This window comes from Lycorma delicatula, chromosome 4 (assembly GCF_047948215.1).
Source record: "Lycorma delicatula isolate Av1 chromosome 4, ASM4794821v1, whole genome shotgun sequence".
NCBI classification, from domain to species: domain Eukaryota; kingdom Metazoa; phylum Arthropoda; class Insecta; order Hemiptera; family Fulgoridae; genus Lycorma; species Lycorma delicatula.
In genome coordinates this window covers 147,465,513-147,475,996 of record NC_134458.1, presented here as the reverse complement: position 1 = coordinate 147,475,996, position 10,484 = coordinate 147,465,513, and the positions used below count along the sequence as shown (strand labels likewise).

General features: G+C 33.3%; 1 pseudogene; it reads left to right on the top strand.

Annotated features, from left to right (window-relative positions):
• Nucleotides 1-1,396: 1,396 nt before the first annotated feature.
• Nucleotides 1,397-10,484, top strand: part of LOC142323938 (sphingomyelin phosphodiesterase 4-like) — a 54,513-nt pseudogene continuing 45,425 nt past the window's right edge.

Below are 10,484 nucleotides of genomic sequence, written 5' to 3'. Positions count from 1 at the left end.
GGAGCGATCAACAGAGTAACTCCTTTGATAATATGTGGATAATATATTCTCCAAAACCAAGTAAGTTTATCATTAAAATTAATCTCACAATAATGAGCCTGATATAGTTTATCTTGTCAGAGAGCAATTTTTACCTTTTACAAAGCTCACAAAGCATTGTAATCAGACAAAAGACCAGAGTGTTTATACCATCAATGAGCCTTGTTTTTCCTATTAATCAGTAAAATTAACAGAAATCAGCAGAAAACCAAGGAGAAAATCTGGATGGATGACAGCAAACAAAAGGATACATATCCATCTATAGCATCAAAAATGACCTGATAAATTTATTGACAGCTTCATCAAGAGAACAACTCAGGAAAACTCCAGACAAATCAGTTTCTGCCACATCAGAATACAGGCCTAGAAAGTCACTCCTGCTAAAATTATGTTGGACATTGTTCACAGTAGTAAAGAAATTCAGATTTCTTAATAAAAGCAGAAAATGGAGGATGAAACTTATCAGGGTGAACTACACTTTTAGATGGAGCTTTTCAACAAATGGTAAAATTGTGATTCAGTTGTTAGCTATCATGTCGAGCCATCTGAGATTCAAGATCAACAAAAGAGAGATTAAGGTATCGACGAGGTTAAATGTTAATCCAGCCCTTCGTTTTGCATATAAATAGATGTTGTGGAATACTAGTGTAGTAGATGCAAAATACTGTTGCATCACAGCAGGTTGAACAGCTGGAGAAAAATAATGGACACCAATTAGAAGGCTCTTCATTCCAGATGTTGGAAACTTAAGAAAGTTGTACTTGGAAACAATCTCAAGTGAAAGTTCTAGGTCAGTCCGCCGAACATACACAGTGACTAAATGGGATCCACTACCCGCTTACAGTCTGAAACTGCATAATCTCTATCCAAACGGTAGATCTTATATGATTCAGGGAAGAAATCTGCATCACAATGAATATCATTGAACCATGTCGTAAGGACATTGAACATTGAAGTCATATCTCGCTAGAGATACAAAAAGCTTGTCCGATATAGTTCTGAAGCCTCAAACATTTTGATATAATAGCATTAAACTAGTCTTATGATTCGATAAGAAAGCCATCCTTCTCTGGCCGGCAAACTATCATTTAAAACATTATTAAATGTATCAAAGATAGGGGCAGTAAGAATACCCTCAGCCCATAGATCCGGGTTATTAATCTTCATAAATTTCGAATCATTGACATAACATGGAATAAATTGTAAGTAGGAAATTTAGGTTTTAATTCAGTATATTTAAAAAAAGCTAAATTAAGATCTTTACACTAATTTTTTATATCAGCAGTAGTGATTGAAGGTTTGAACTGCTAACAGAACAAGCCCTCTTTTTGTTTTTAGTGTGTGTGCAGTAACCAAATCAGTATTTAATTCCAAACGGTCAAATTTAATATTTTTATTTTTGTTGGATATCAAATTACCGGGAGCGCAATCAAGACCACTAAGCTGAACCTTTTTACTGGGAAAATTCTTAACATTACACTTCTCTGTGTTTCTCCTCAAATCCTCTTCTAGAGAAAATCGAGAACATGAAGTATGTTGGTAAAAAAAGAAAAGTGTTTTGAAGCATTATTTTTTAGCCTTCTATACAGTAATCCTTTGGTTTAATGCGATTTTGAATTTGCACGGTTGATTTTATAACACTGCCCCTTGACTTAACGCGGATCTGGTTTTTAATTAACGCAGTCAGAATTACTGTACATAAGGTGTAAAATAATATTCGTGAAAGGATTCTTAAAAAGGATTTTCGGTAAACAATTTACACGGACTTATACGTGCAATATGACATATATGACTTATACATGCACTACACGGACGTGTAATGCGATAAACAATGAAACAGGTTTTCCCTTTCAATAATAGCATACGGAAGTATATTAGGTTGGTAACGCTTAAGTGTTTGGTTTATAGACATTTTAATGATCACAGTCAATTAGCTGTTCAGAGAATATGTTGAGTTGTGTTATTCTATCTTAGTTATATTACCGTGTAGTATATAAGTATTCTGATCGATCTGTGTTCAGGGCGTAATGCAAAGGCTACACTACATGCAATATTGTAATTTATTTTGCGAGATATTTTAGAATTTTATTGTGAATTATTTACGTATTATCTTTTTATTTTTCGTGTTTTTAACTATGTCTGACCTTATACTATGGGAAAGAAAAGGAAAACTAACACTCTTGAGGCAAAGTTGGAGATGATAAAAAACATCATGATGTTTTACGTAACATTGATATCGCAAATTATGTTGGCCTTGTCGAATCAACAATTCGTTCAATAATAATAAGGATAATTAAAATAAGGATACAATTATGATTTCTGGAAAAAATGCTAGTCCTCTTCAGACTTCACGAATGTCTTATTTATGATCTCCTTTAAAAAATAGTTGAACTTGAAAAACTATTGAATATTTTCATAGAAGATTGTACTCAACGTCGTATTCCCATGATTCGTGAAAGAGCGTTAAGTTTGCATGAACTATTAAGACTTAAATACAATGCTGAAGATATCAACCCATTCAATGCAAGCACAGGATGGTTTGAAAATAAAAAAAAACTTTCAAACCTGCATAAAATTTTGAACCAAGGTGGAGCAGCCAGTGCAAATGAAGAAGTCGAAAAACTGAAAAAGATTTACAAATTATCATGAAAGAAGGAGGATAGACGTCACAGCTACTATTTAATGTTGGCGAAACGGCAATTTTTTGGAAAAAGATGTCTAAACGTACTTTTATCGCAAAATAAGAACGCCATATGCCCGATTTTAAATTATCTAAAGATCGATTCACACTTTTACTTGGAGGAAAAGCGAAGGGTAACTCTAAACTAAAACCGTTGCTTGTATATCACTTAGAAAATCCCCATGATTTTAAAGGAATTAACAAACAATCTGTACCCGTGTATTGGACATCCAACCAAAAAGCATGGGTAACGAGGCGCATTTTTTTTTTTGTTGACCTATTTAAGAATTGTTTTAGTCTGCAACTCAAAGATTTTTGTACAGGAAAAAATATCGCACACAAAGTCGTTCTATTGCTCGATTACGCTCCTGAATATCCAAGCTCCGAGGAATTGGAAGCAATTAATTCACATGTAAAAGTAGTTTATATGCCTGCAAATACATCACAAGCCATTTAGTCAAGAACTGATAGCCACATTCAAGGCTTACTATCTTAAAAAAAAAAAAAAAAAACATTTCTGAGGTGGTTTCTGCGACTAACAGTTCAAGCAATGAGATCTGTAATTTTCGAACGTTCTGGAAAAATATATAACATCCTTCTTTCTGTACGGAATGTTGACGAAGCTTTGAAAGAAATCGAAGAGAGTATTATGTGTGGAGTATGTTACAAGCTGTATCAAGATCAAACTGCATTCGATGGACAAGAAATTACAGGTACTATTAAAAATGAAGATGTGCAACTTGCCAGCAGTATAGGGGTGGAAGTTAATGCTGAAGATATAAATGAACTAGTGGAAGAAGATAAACAACTTTTAGGAAATGAAGACTTGTTAGCACTAGCCGAGTTGCCAAATGAGCTACTAGATGACAATTCGGGTAGCAGGGCCATCAAAAATCGACAATGGTGAACCTTCAACCTCATCCTCCATTTCACAGCCACAATTAACAGTAAAAGGATTACAGGAGGAATTATGATTCATCGAAAAAATTTGTAATTATGTAACTGAAAATGATCCTGATCGAGAACGAATTACGAAAGTTGTAAATGGACTTAGGTAATACGATATGCTACAAGATGGTGCTAGATCAGTTGCAACTATCAATAAAGCAGAGTAAACTGAACACAGTTATTTTAAGAAACCAAAGCTGAACTAAATCACAAGTTTTTTTTTTAATATTCCTTATTGTATTTAGGCCTATGTACGTTTATTGTAAGGTAACTATTTTTTTAATAATACTGTACTGTAATATGATTTTTCTTTTGTAGTTTATTATTCTTATATTTTTTACTTTGTTTCTACAATACTGTACTGTATGTAATCATATTTATTGTATTGAATTCGATTTATATTCTATTAAATAAAGCATGTTTAGTCAAATCGTCTAAAACTTCTGCGTCTTTTGCCTGCGAAAAGAATTACGAATATAGCCTACTAAATATGTACACGTCCAGATACTATACTGTACTTTACACCTTTTTTGAGAAAACAGTTTTGATTTACGCAACAATTTTCTGGAATGAATTAATCGCGTAAATCAAAGGATTCCTGTATACTGGAATTATATTTTACTATAAGATAATTAGATTTTAGTTGTTTGGTTTAATGAATAACATATCCAGACTGCTTGGTGTGAAATTGAACAGGTCATTGCTTACCTATATTTGGATTACAGTTCTTCAGTATAAGTATTATCACAATTGTATAATCCTTTGGTAGCTGTTCATCTGTCTTTTACTTTCATGAATACATTTCTGTATCTCCATCCTTAATCATCTGTATGTTGAATCATAATGTTATGGTTTATGAAAGGCGGAAGAGTTTTAAGAGACAAATGTCCTTAAATGATCCTAAAATATGACAGTATTATTTTATTTATAATGTAACTGTAGATGTAATTCATCTAACTTTTATTTACTACAGGGTGATTTTTAGTCCTGTTACCCAATTGTTAATGTCTCGTAATTTTTTTCTAAGAAAGGGTCATGCCACAGTCACCTGGACGCAAACTGATGGTCTGGGATAGGTTTGGTATACTGCTGATTGATTTCATGCCATGTGGAACGACTATAAATGCAGAAATCTACTGCAAATCTCTACGTAAGTTACGGCGCGCCATTCACAATCAGCGACGTGGGCGCCTGACCGACGGCGTTGCCCTGCTGCACGATAATGCACGTCCACATGTTGCGGGTCCGACACGTGATTTACAGAGAACATTTGGGTGGGAAATTTATGAGTACCCACCATATAGTCCAGACTTAGCTCCTTCTGAATATCATTTGTTTGGGAAATTGAAAGAATTTTTGAGCGGTAAGCAATTCGCGAGGGACGAAGTTGGTACCGCTACTCAACCGGTATAGATACGGCAGTGTGAGTTGATTCTCCTTGAGATATGTAAAGTTTTGTGCCTTTTCCGGTCCTGTTACGAACAGAATGTCTTTTACCATAGAACGAGTTTTCATTCTTGAACAATATTTTGCTACGAAATCGTACGCGAGTGTAAAAGAATCATTTCAAATTAAATTTGTTGGTGTTCCTCCGCCAGAAAAAATGTCAATTTCTAGGCTAGCAAACCGATTTCGAGAGACAGGTAGTGTTTGCGACAGAAAACGTAGTGATCGACCAACTCGCTTGACAGATGACGTTTTAGAGAACTTGTGAAAACAAGATTGCTCAATTCTCCACGGAAAAGTTTACGAAAACTTTCCACGCGAGTTAGTTTGTCATATTCGAGTGTTCAGAAAGCTGCTAAAAAATTGAAATTGTATCCGTATCGTGTACGATTAGTCCAAGAGCTTCAGCCTCCAGATTTAAACAAGCGATTGCAATATTGCCGTTGGTTTAGGTTTCTCGTAAACGATAACGGAATCGAATTTTTAAACACAGTGTTCTTTGGTGATGAAGCTTGGATCCATCTCGATGGTTATGTGAACAGTCGAATTTGGGCGGTTGAAAATCCTAACGCTTTACAAGACAAATCTTTCCATCCTGAAAAAATTGGTGTGAGGTGTGCGATATCTCGTCATCGTAGAGTCGGACCCGTATTCTTCGAACAGACAGTAAATGGTGAAGTATACAGGAATATTGTGCGCCAATTTGTATCCCTCCTGTTACCTCAAGAACGGTATTGCTGGTTTTAGCAAGACGCCGCTACATGCCACACGTCTCGAGAAACCATGCATTTTCTGCGAGAGTTTTTTGATGATCGAATAATTAGCAAGGGCTTATGGCCTCCAAGGTCCCCAGATTTCACATCTCCTGACTACTTTTTGTGAGGCTATATTAGCCTTCAAAAACAATCCTCACACTGTTGATGAACTTTAAGTCAATATTACAGACTTAATCAGAAATATTTCCAATTGAACTCTTAAAAAGGTTTCTGCTAATATGTTGAAAAGATCCGTGCGTGTGTAACCGCAAGGGGTGGGGATTTTGAGCATATTCTTTAACAATTATGTAATAGCTTTTTATTAAATCTCTTTTGTAAGTAACAAATACATTATTTTATTCCACCTAAATTTCCCTTTCTTAAATTACATTTAAAATTGGGTACAGGACTAAAAAATCACTGTATAACTACAAGGGAGATCTCTAAAGTAAAGATCGCTGGGAAGTTTGTCTCTTTAAGTTTGGCGAACCTGTGTCATTCATGGCCACGCTAGTAATGCACACTCTGCATTTTCTGTAAGTTGTCGCGTTGTACTGTCTTTGATTACGTGTGAGTTGTTACGTTATAAAATGAATAGGAAAATCGATGTTGCCGCGAATTGTGAAATACGTGGTCATACGTTTTTTAAACCATCAAAACGTTAAGCTGGCTAAAATTCATAGGAAGTTGGTTGCTGTGTACGGTGATAATATGACAAAAAAGAAGCGTCCGAAAATGGTGTGAAAGGTTTAGAAATAAAAAATTAATGTGCATGATAGAGAATCTTCCGGGAGGCTCTCGATAATCACCGAGGACTTGAAACGCGTCGATGATGAAATCAGAAAAGATCGTCGCTCAACGATTTCCGACGTGGCCCTTCTTTTTCCTGATGTTTCAAGAGCTGTTATTGGTCGCATTGTTCATGACCATTTAGGCTTCAGAAAGGTTTGTGCACGTAGGGTGACGCACGTCTTAACGGAACGTCACAAAAAAACCGAATGAGATCCACTTGGGAATTTTTAATGCGCTACAGAGAAAAAGATGATAAGTTCCTTAATTCAATTTTTACCAGCGATGAAACATGGATTTCGTATTACACTCCAGAGAGAAAACGGCAGTCAAGTGAATGGCTTCATCCTTAATCACTAACCAGACCAACAAAGGTCAAGCCACAGTCACTTGGACGCAAACTGATGGTCTGGGATAGGTTTGGTATACTGCTGATTCTTGCCATGTAGAACGACTATAAATGCAGAAATCTACTGCGAATCTCTACGTAAGTTACGGCGCGCCATTCAAAATCAGCGACGTGGGCGCCTGACCGACGGCGTTGTCCTGCTGCACGATAATGCACGTCCACATGTTGCGGGTCCGACACGTGATTTACAGAGAACATTTGGGTGGGAAATTTATGAGTACCCACCGTATAGTCCAGACTTAGCTCCTTCTGATTATCATTTGTTTGGGAAATTGAAAGAATTTTTGAGCGGTAAGCAATTCGCGAGTGATGATGAATTTAAAAATGCTGTTAATCAGTATTTAAATGGACTGGTGGCAGAAGAATATGATGAGGGTATGTTGAAGCTTGTGTATCACTACGATAAGTGTTTTAATTCATGTGACGATTATATAAAAAAGTAGTATAAGGTATGTAATTTGAGAGAAATAAAAAATATTTATAGTTTTCAGAATAAATTTTTTTGCAATGAAACAGTCTTTATTTTAGAGATAACCCCTCCTAAATGCATTGGAAATAGGAGATTTTGTTATACATTGATTCAGTTGATTTGTTTTATTTGGGTGGTAATTATTTTTATATTTTAATCAATGAAATTTCATTTGGTTAATATTTTTATATATGTTTTTTACAGAAACATGAACTCTATTTTGAGTCTACCGCTACCAAACAGATGTGAAACAATTGCACGTTTAGTTAAAGAATGTACCAATAAAGAATTAGAAAATTTTTTTCCATTATTAATTGATGATCTGTTTGGAATTTCTAATCAAGTTGGTTGGAAGTTACGATCCGTTAAATTTAACTCGAATCCATATGAATTTGAAATTCTCACAAAGTTTTTGCATCCTAATGGGCCTGTATTAAACTACGCTATAAATTATTGTCTGATTGCCATCTGAAATATGATTTTCCATTATCTTATTTACCTGTATGTATTTGTTTATTTATTTACTTTTCTTTTTTCATTTATTTTTGTCTAGTTAATTATTATTTGTAAATTTTAGGAAGCGCAAACACATCAGTGTACAGTAGTTCTGCCTGAGGTGTTTGAAGTAGTGTTGGCAGCTAAAAGTGCAGTGAAAAGGATAGTGCACTGCAACAGGATGTTATATGTTGCAAGAAGCCAGTCACAATCTATCTCCATCCCTCATACCAACACTGCCCTTTGTAAACTTTGATGATTAATACACATTTGTTGTTTACGTATGAATGTCTACAGAAATATTAATTACATGTCACCTACATCATACTATATAATGGATAGTATTTTACAAAAGATCACAATTTCACTACATAAATTATTTGTTCATTATTTCTGGTTACATAAATTAATCAAATCTAATGTGTGGTATTATTAACATTAGTAATCTTTTACTTTATTTCTGGATATAAATTTTGTCATGTGGTTGTAGAATCAAAAAATCTAACAGTAAAATAGTAATAATAATTCTAATCTAGGATTAGTACTTTGAAGATTAACTTTTAAAAGATTTTTTTCTGTAATTACTGTTTATTATCACCTGTTTTTAACATTATCTATTTTAAATATCAAGTAATAGAAAAATAACCATAACATTTTTGGAAAATGCAGCTTTCTTCCTTTTATTTGTCATGTACCATTTAATATTTTACAGGTAAATAAATAAAATATGTGGTATTTTATTTTATTTAAATGAAGACTGGTCTGGTTTCTGAAAGAGAATAGGTAAAAAAAGTTCCTTTTGGCCTTCAGATTAATTTTAGAAGGCAGACTTAAAAAAGAATATAACACTTGTTTCTATTTTATTTAATGCCCTATCAATTTTAATATTCCATGCACTGAAAATACTTAGTGTATTGTAGTTTACAGGTGAATTGAACTCGGCATAAAATGTGTATTATGTGAAGACCACTTTTATAGCATGTGTCCACATACATGTGTGGACACACGCATACATGAAAAGGTACTTCTTAATATAAAATAGAATGTTTAAAATTTTTAAGAAAATTTGGATTTAAATATAGGGAGAGAAGTTATTTATAATAGAATCAGGTTCAAAAATCAGTACAAGAATTGGGTAGCATTTATTAAGAGTAGTAGAAGAACGGCTGGCTCTGATTCACAATGGCAAGGCTAGGGTTTAGTCTGTTTTTGCCACATTTAAACATGTATACTGAAGAATTAATATAGCAGTTAAAGGAAAATTTGTAAGTCGAATAGCTATTCAAAGAGAAAAAGTAAATGTATAAAGATTCATTGTTGATAATGTTCTTTAGGCTGAAACTAAAGATGAGTTAGAAGAAATACATACTGAACTTCATGTATTTATTTTTCGAAGAGAAATTTCATTTGAAAATAAATAAGACTAAAACACAAGTAATGAAATAACAGAAAGGAGGATAATAAGGAATTAAAAATCAAGAAAGCTACCAAAAGTGGAAGAATTTTTTTATTCAGGTAGTAAAATTACAGAAACTGGTAGAGATCAGTACTCTTCATTGAAGAAATCATTCAAATTAAATGTGAACAGAAAAGTAGAAGATGCTACATAACTGTTATGTAGTTACAATAAACCATTTCAGTCTTATGGTCGATTATCAAATGTAAAAATTGAAATAAAAATTTAAGAAGAGATATAAGACTATAAGTATTGTTTAATTTTTGTACTTTACTTGATGTGTTCTAAACAGAGTGTTTTAATTATTTAAGAATATGTTTGTAAGTAACTACAAAAATGTTTTATAAAGTAATGTGTAATAAAAAGGTAACTTTGGTAACCCTCAATTGGATTAGTAAAAGTATGAAATTGTAACTTTTTACAGATTAAGGTACAGCAAATGATTGGAGATGGTATGGTACCATCGTTTTATGCTGATAAATTGCAAGTGGACCACAAAAATCGGACACCTCTAGGACTGGCACTCAGTATCCTTTATTTTAATTACAATTTAATTATAAATATGATTTTAAAAATTTTATATAGTTAGTGATATACATGGTAAATCAATTGTTGAATAAAAAAGGCATTGATATTAAAAGTTACATTTATTGCTATTACTTAGTAAGTGCGCCTTTTTTTAGTATACATCATCCTTTTGGAGAGAATATTGAATTTATTAGGAGTAAAAATGATCATTTCAGGAATTCTGTCGTACTCTAGATACTACAGCAATTAATTTTTGTAAAATGTTTCGTAGGTTTACAGTTTTTTATATCTATTAAAAAGCTTCAAAATCTTCCTTCTTTTTGTAGTTTAAGAAAGAAGAAAAAGAAACGAAAGAGGAAATAAAATTAATTGGTCATTTGAAATGTAGCTCCATTTCATCTTCCATCTTAAGCTTTTTTCCTTAAATTTTAATCTGGTTATCCATTTTTACCTGTTATCACTGTGCTCTA